Raw genomic sequence first — 8,204 nt, 5'->3', positions numbered from 1 at the left:
CCGTCTTTCCATATCTCATGACTTCTTTCATAGGAAACACCTTTTAGATTACCCAATTATTTTTCTTTAAACTCTAATTCTCAATGTCTTACATCCGCATAAGACAGTTGGCAACTATGAGTACTCTTAAGTCTTTCTCTAACCACTTTCACTTCTCCATGCCTTGGGGAACCAAGTCAGGACCAAACAACGTAGTCTTACCAACATCAAATGACCTACACCTCCTACCTTAAAGAGCCTTAAAATGATCCATCTAAATACTCCAATGGTAATTGTTATAATATGCAAACTCAATAAGAGGCATGTGATCCACCCAACTTTACTTAGACTTAATAACATAGGCCCTTAGCATATCCTCAAAAGTTAGAATAGTACGCTCTACTTATCCATCCGTTTTACTGTGGAAAGTGATACTAAGGTTCACTTGTCTACCTATACCTTTCTAAAATAAATGCTAGAAGTGAGATAAAACTGTATACCTTTGCTTGATGATGGACACTGGTGTACAGTGAAACTTCACAATATCTTAAATAAGAAACTTCGCATAATACTTTCTTGAGTAGTTTGTCCTTACAGGTAAGAAGTGAGCGGGCTTCTTCATCCTATTAACAATGACCCAAATCAAGTCATACTGATTTTGAGATCGTAAAAGACCCATAATAAAATCAATATTAATCATATGTCACTTCAATATAGGCAATTCTATCTCTTGAGAAATGCCACTAGGCCTCAAGTTATCAACCTTAACTTGCAGACAAACTATACACTTAGCAACAAAATTTGCTACATCTCTATTCATATTGTTCCACTAATAGATCTTATTTAAGTCATGGTACATGTTAGTAGAACATGGATGAAATATATATCGAGACTCGTGATCCTCAATCAGAATCCTTTCTCACAACCCATAAACATTGAAAATACAAAACTACTTTAGTACCTCAGAATACCATTTTCCTTAATCTTGAAAGCCATTACCTTTTTCCTTACCTATATCCTTAATTTGCATATGTTTGGGATCCAAAGCCTGCTTCTCCTTCACCTCAGCAGCAAGAGATGATTTGACTAATTTATGAACAATAACTCCATATTCAGAATCCAAAAGACAAACTCCTATGTTATTAAATCTATAAATGTCCTTTACTAATCCTTGTTTCTCGTAATCAATATGGGATAAGCTCCACATAGATAACCTGTTAAGAACATCATCAACAATATTTGTTTTACCTTGAGCAATTCAAGCCACCTCTTTTGCCCGAGATTTAACTACTTATGAGTGAACACATACTGCAAGCTATTATGATTTGAATAGATATCAACATACGCCCGATACAGATAATGGCACAAAATTTTCAAATAAAAAACAAATCCACCAACTCTAGAAGATGAGTCAAATACTTTCTTTCATGAACCTCAAGTTTTCTAGAAGCATAGGCCACAACCGTACCATGTTGTATCAACACATAGCCCTATCACACACGGGAAGCATCACAAAACATAATAAAACCATCTGTACCCTCATGTAGGGTCAAAACTAGCATAGAAGTCGACTTATCTTTCAACTTCTCAAAACTACCATCACAAGCATCGGACCATAAAACTTTAAATTTTTCTGAGTCAACCTAGTAAATGAAGCAGCAATAGAAGAAAAACTCTCCACAAACCTCCTATAATACCCAATCAAGCCCATGAAGCTCTGATTGTTAGTTGAAGTCATCAGTCTAGGCAATTTCTTTATTACCTCAACCTTCTATGGATCCACTATGATACCCTCACTAGACACCACATGCCTAAGAAAAGTCATAATATTCAACCAAAACTCATACTTAGAAAATTTTGCATAGTACTTCTACTCCTTAAGGGTCTACAACATGATTCGGACATGATTGACATGATCCTACCCGCTCTTGGAATACAATAATATATCATAAATGAAAACTATCACAAACAAATAAAAAAAACTTTATAAAAACTGAATTCATAAGATCCATGAATGCAGTCGGAGCATTGTTCAAACCAAATGACAACCGAAAACCCAAAATGACCATACCGAGTTTGAAAAGTAGTCTTGGGAATGTCAACCTCCTAAATTTTCAACTGATGATAACTCGAACAAAAATCAATCTTAGAGAAGTATCTAGTACCCTAAAGCTAGTCAAAAAGATCATCAATAATAGGAACAGGGTACTTATTATTCATTGTCACCTTATTCAGTTGATGATAATCAATACACATAAAAAATACAGATGTGATATAGAAATACAACACTTTTGATGCTTAAAACGAGGAAAATATGCAAGTTTCTGAGGTTGTTTTATTAGATATGATGCGTTTTTGTTAATTTTGCAAGAAATAAGAATTTTGATGCTAAGTTTGTGAAAAGAGGAAAAAAGGTATTTTTGGCTACTTATGTGCTCAATAATGGGTGTTCATGACACTTTTCAAAATTTTCATGACCAAAATGTGTGTGGGAATTGAAGAAGGGCTAAAAAATACTTTTGACACCTACCTAGGTTAACATGTGGAGTGCATGTAGTAAAAGCGGACCACATGTGAGTAAAGCATGTGTTAGAAGTCTAAAATCCCAAGAGAAGAGTTGAGGGAGATTTTAGACTGAGCACATGTGGTCACCACATGCGCCCATCCTTATGCTGTTTGTACCATATATGCCCAAGGCTAAGCTGCAATGGAAACCACATATGGCCGCCAACCTTTTTTTCTCCTATTTTGTTCGAGTGTATGTTTTAGGGTTTCCCTATGTACTATAAATACCCATTATTTCTTTTTAATAGAAGTTACACACTCTTGATACTTACAAACATATGTTTATTTTGAGATTCAATTTCGGTCTTGGAATTCTCTTGTATTGATTTCAGTTGATTAATTCAGCTATGGTTTTTTTTGTTTTTACTTGTGATTATTGTGATTTTATCTTATGCTTTTAATTATTAATACTGTTGATTACTTCACAAGCATGAGCGGCTAGAAACTCTTTATTTAGATTGTTGAAACCTTGGTGGATTGATAAAGTAGGAGAAGTGTTATTCTTGTTCTGAACCGATACCCATTAATGCATTATATTTTCTGCACTTTAAAAGTTATCTTAGAGGTTGCAATTAGTATCCTGCCTAGATTATTGCTACTTACTCCAAAATAGTAGTAGTGACTAGGAAAAAATAATTTCAATAGTAATTTGAGGTTTAACTGTCGATCCATGCTACTAGGTAATATCTAAGTAAGATGTTTATCTTTTATATAATAACTAAAGACTCAAAAGGTAGTAGTTTTTTGGGATCAAAATGAGAGTTAGTAAGGCGACATCCTGAGAGTCAAAACGTAAAAGGTGAAATCTGTTTGCTCATCCAAAAGACTATAGATGGGACATAACTTATTAATTCTGCATGCAAGGTATCATGTTGGTCTGCCATAGTACGATAAGCCTATGGAGTTGAGAATCCAGGGTAACACAATCCTAGTGTTCACCTATGATTGATTACAACTGAATTTAATATTTTTCACTAGTTTGATATTGCTACTCACCCCCTATTTACTTTTCCATTTCTGCCCATTAATTACAACAGCTGAAAAACTATAAATCTATGTATTCCCTTGGGATTTGACCACAGCCTTTGTTGGGTTACAATATTTGATGGTGACCATATAACCTTTACAGAGAATGTATAGCTTGGGAATTATAACATTTTTGCGCCATTGCCAGGGAATACAACATTGATTTGTGAATTAAAGTTGTAGTTTTCTAGTTTCATTTTTGTTTTTGTTCATAGTTGGGCATACATCGATGTATAATACCCGAGATATGTTGAGCCATCAGAGACTGAAGCCATTATTCCTTCTGTTTTACCCTCATGCATCAAGTTTGACATAACGAGCATAATGATCCAGCTCTTAAATCTGAATGATATATTTCTGGGTTTGCCTACAGATGATACAAATATGCACCTTGCCAATTTTATCATTATTTACAACTCATATACAAATTGAGGGTTGAATCAAAAAGCGCTTCGACTGAGGTTGTTCCCATTCTGACTTATAGAAGAATAATCTTTATGGTTAGGGGAACTTCCAAGAGGATCTACCATAACATATTATGAGTTGTGCAGGAAATTCTTGAATTGGTTCTTTCCTCCATCTAGGATGTTACAGCTCAAGGATGAGATCTAATAATTTATGGTAGCTACAAGCAGAATCTATGTACAAGGCATGGTTCAGGTTTAAGAAGAAGTTGAGTATGGTTCCCAACCATCGGATGTTAGGGATGAATTTATTAGAGATATTTTATAAATCCTTTACCATCAGTTCCATAGCAATGGTAGACACCATCTCTTGAAAAATTTTATGAGACTACACTGGGAGGAAGCTTCAGAGATGCTAGATTAGATCTCACTAAATAACCAAGAGTGGCAAACTCGAGAAGTCGAGAGAGGATCTAGCACATATGCTCTTTGTGCCTTATGCAACCAGAAAGTAGCGGATGATTCTTTAATACAAAAATTGTGTTACTAAGAACTGATTTTGGGATACTGGCAAAACAATTTGCAGCAACATATTTAGATAAGTTGAATTCAGTAAGAGCACAAGGTTTAGTTTTTAAAGTTTCTGAGTCAGAATTAGAGGAGCAATCAAACTATCTGGTTCGTCAGTTGGCGAGTTACTGAGCACAAGGTTAAGGAAACTAAGGTCGAAACTATTATGGTAGATACAGAGAGCATAGTAGAGAGCAAGATAGTGATTGGAGGAAGAAGGATGACTACAGAGAAAAGGGAGATTGGTATATTCCACCTGGCAGAAGAGATATAGAATCCAGACTGGAAGAAATATTGACTAAGCTAGTGAAGCATCAAGAAAATTAGGAGATCATCCACATGGAGATTAAGGCTGACATTTCAAGATTAACCTAAAAGGTTGAATCCTATGGAACTGCTATCAACAAGAGATAGCCAGGTACCATTCTGAGAAATGTTGTGCAAAATCTAAAAAACGATGGTCATGCTCTTGCTATTACCAAAAGGAGTGGTATTAGTACTATGGATCCCCCATTACATACTGTGGAAGCACCAAAGCATGATGAGGCTGTTAGTGATTAGATACCTAATGTAGTGAAAGGAAAGGAAATAGGTAGAGATGACGCAGCTGGTAAGAAAAAAGGTAAGGGGTTGGTTATTGAGTAGGAAATAAGACAAATTCTGATACCACCCCCACCTTTTCCTCAGCGACTGAAGCAAAAAAAAAAGAGAAAGGAAAATTTAGGAAATTCATTGAGATACTGAAAGAATTATGCTAGAATATTCCTATTCTTTAGGTATTGGAGTAGATGCCTTGATATGCTAGGTTTATGAAGCAATTGGTCCCAAAGAAAAAAGGAGCTACTATTGCAGATGTTTATGATTTTCACCATTTAGTGCAGTCACTACTCGATCATTGTCTCAAAAAAAGGGTGACCCCAAAGCATTCACTATACCATGTACTATTGGGTTATCCCAATTTTTCTCAGACTTATGTAACTTGGGAGCCATCATAAATTTGATGTCGTTGGCTATATTCAAGCAATTTGGCTTGAAACCTCCTAAATCGAATTCAATGCAGCTATTGATGGCTGACTACATGGTAAAGAAACATGTGGAAATTTTATTTGATGTAATTGTGAGAGTTGATAACTTCATTTTTCAGGCTGACTTTATCATTTTGGACTGTGAGGTTGACATCAAGATGCCAATCATATTTGGGAGAACATTTATGGCCACTAGTAGAGCAATGGTTGACATGGAAAAAGGAGAGCTAAAATTTAGAGTCAATAGTAAGAAGGCCATATTCAATATCTGAAGAAAAATAAAGCAGTCAACCGACATGAGGGTGGTGTCAGTGATTGATTATATTGATGACCCAGGAGGATACTCTTATGAGTACGTTTTTGAATTCTTAGTAATCAAGGTACCCGAATTGAGCCACAATGTTAAATCAAGCGTTATATGATAGTCAACCAATCGGCTTTTTGGTGAAGTCTTAGTATCCAACACAACCATGTCGTGCTATGGCATTAAATCAAACATTGGGTGGGCGGTAACCCACATTTTAGTATTCACTTTTTTGTTGTTTTTATTTTGTAGATTTTTAGCTTATGGACTTATTTGGAATATAGTAAAATTTCTACATTCATCAAGTTCCAGGTAAGGGGATTATGTGACCAACCCATCCTGGTCACAAATCCTACACGAGCCAGGTAAGTTGAGCAATAATCGAAAAGATAATTTTTTTAGGATGAGAATGAAAAGTTGCGGACTTTGGCATATAAGCATACTTTTAGGACCATAAACTTAAGTTTTGGGACCATAAGTTTTCGGGAAAATATAAAAATACCAAGTCTGACATATGCCCTTCACATGCAGGCTATGTAGGCCGCATGTAGCACATGCACCCCTTGGCTGGCAGCATGTTGCAGGTGCATATGGGCACCACAGGTAGGTTAATTGTGGGCCTAAATATTAATTAAAAGTTCAAGCCCATCAAGGGATAATTAACACCTAAATCAGCCCCTTTCCCTATTTAAACACTTTTAGCCTCATTCTAACTCAGTCAAATCCTCAAATTATCATTTTTCTCTTTAAATTCAAACTTTCCTCTTAAATTATAAACTAAACCCGCACTTAAATAAAGGCCAAATTGAAACTAGTTTGAGGTACCAACTTGTCCCATCTTAATAAAAACAAGTTCCAACTTGGGTTTTGCTTAATTTCTTAATTGCTAACTTCCAAATTCTCATAAAAGAGGTAACTTTATCAGCTTCTAATGGTTATGTATTGATTTATTTATTGAATAATAAAGTTGATATTTGTATTCCAAGGCATAATATATAGAATCTATCATGATTGTATGTATGATCCTTGAAGTAGCCTATAATCTATATGTAGGGCCTTGTTTTGAATAAAATTCTAAGGTTAGGCCTCAATTGGAAGTGGAACTTGTGTGGGTAGAGTAATCCTAATATCTTGGAATATTGGTTTGCTTTGAAAATCTTGATTCTTTATATATGTGTGAACATTGGACTTATTGGGAATTCAAATAAGTTATAGGGGTGTGAAAATTGAGGAAAAATTCAAACCTTTTGAATTTTGAGGTTTTCTTCGACATTTGCAATTTCTTATTTTTGTTGTAAACTAACGACTAGTTTTTCATGTTCACATAGCACCAAAGCTGCTAAGAAAAAGAAAGCTGAGACATCGAGGAGACTAAATGAGTCTGTTAAGCCTAGTGGTTTAGTAGAGAAGTACCCGATGGCATGACTTAGAGATACTACAGATAGGGTGACATACAAAGTTACTAGAGGCAAGCTGTTCTAGGTAGCTAAGAATATTATATTGGGAGCTACGGGACAGATGCTACCTAAGCGGTCATAGTGAGGCAGACAACCAGCTTTTACTCTACCTAGTTCTCGGGTGGACACTACTTAGATTGTCAAAATGCATAGGCACGTGTAGGCCAACTAGGGATGAATTCATCACGGAGATCATCTCAATATTCTCCTCTTCCAAGTGATCATGATGTTGATGGTCCTAAAGATTTTAAGTTAAATATTCAGGATGTAGCTCAAGAGCCTGAATTTGTGGAAGGATCCTAGGATTCATCCCAGGATGAAGAGCAGAAGGAGTCATCAGCGGTGCCCCAATCCGAGGAGGGTACCATCGTTTATTCACAGCAGTCAGATGTACCCCAGTCTGTGAAATGTATAAAGTAGGTTTCACATGAGTTACCCATTAAAAATGAGGGAACACTAGTACAACAGAGGTAGAGTCCCACACCCATACATACCTCGGAGGCACCTCTTGAGGAGGAAAATCTGAGGTGGTGTATTTTGGGGATGCAAGAGATATTTGATATGGACAATCGTATTTTAGAGGCCGGTCGGCCCAAGAGGATTATTTCGAAGGAACTCAGGATTGATTTATCTAGACTTAGTAGAGTAGCACAGTTGAGAGCTTACTTTGATTATTACTAGTTAGGGTGGATGACTAGACCACTAGGTTCTTACAGCCTGGCTATGGTACGTAAATTTTATTCATCATACCATGCTACAATATTTCTTCCTATGCGCAGTTTACCAGGCCTATTTAGACACATGGAGAAGCTACATCTTGATGAGACCCTTGTGAGAGAGGTTCGGGTTTATCTTTCAGCAGAGACTATCCACC

The sequence above is a fragment of the Capsicum annuum genome, chromosome 4 (genome assembly GCF_002878395.1).
Source record: "Capsicum annuum cultivar UCD-10X-F1 chromosome 4, UCD10Xv1.1, whole genome shotgun sequence".
Lineage (NCBI taxonomy): Eukaryota > Viridiplantae > Streptophyta > Magnoliopsida > Solanales > Solanaceae > Capsicum > Capsicum annuum.
Note: the sequence above shows the minus strand (reverse complement) of the source record.